Here is an 870-nt window from a genome sequence, read left to right on the forward strand (position 1 = left end):
CAAGAGTCGGGCCTTAGAGGTCGTTTGGTTAAGCTTTTTTTAAAAGTAACTTTTATTATTTCTTTATTTTAAAAGTATTTTTTATAAAAGTTAAAGCTATTTATATTTTTATAAAAATATTTAGTTTTTGAAAAAAATATTTGGCTTTTGACTTCTGCTTTTCTGAGAAATTAAAATTTTTAACTTCTGAAAAAAGTAAGTTTTTGACTTTTTTTGTGACTTCTCCTTTTTTTAAAAGCAGACATCCAAATGAACTAAAAACGAAAAGTGCTTTTTTCTTGAAAAAAATAGCTTTTGAAGAAAAAAAAGCTCATCCAAACGAGTCCTTAGACTGTTTAATGGACCCTTATTTCTATATTGTACTTCCTATATATTATGTTTCCTTACTTCCCATCCTGTATATATTGATTGATGGTTGTGACTTAATAACTAATCCATTTTATATGTAACAAAATGAAAATCACAAAACCATTATAAGGCTCCGAGGAAAAATAACAATCATACAGCTTTATAGTTGAATCTCAATAATTGGAAATTTGAAAATCAAGATTATGGTTGTCATCTTTTAGGAATACTTTTTAGAGTAGAAGAGCATAAATCCAATATCAAGACTCATTCTGAATTTAATTGAATCCAACTCAACAAAGCGTATAAAATGCGAATGCCTTTGTGACCAAGTCCACCTTCAAAGTAGTTCTAATTGCATTTTATGCTTCACGGGTAGCCCATTTTCATATGAGGTCCCTATCCTCTCAACTTCTAAAGGACGTACAGGGCATGTATTTTTATGGGCCCAAATATTTTAATTAAAAGGTATCTTTAAAGATTACTTGATTTTATAATTAAACTTGAGCTATGTTAGCACTACCA

The sequence above is a fragment of the Gastrolobium bilobum genome, unplaced genomic scaffold (assembly GCF_033153095.1).
Source record: "Gastrolobium bilobum isolate Gb01-03AN ecotype WA unplaced genomic scaffold, APGP_CSIRO_Gbil_v1 utg3603, whole genome shotgun sequence".
Classification (NCBI taxonomy): Eukaryota; Viridiplantae; Streptophyta; class Magnoliopsida; order Fabales; family Fabaceae; genus Gastrolobium; species Gastrolobium bilobum.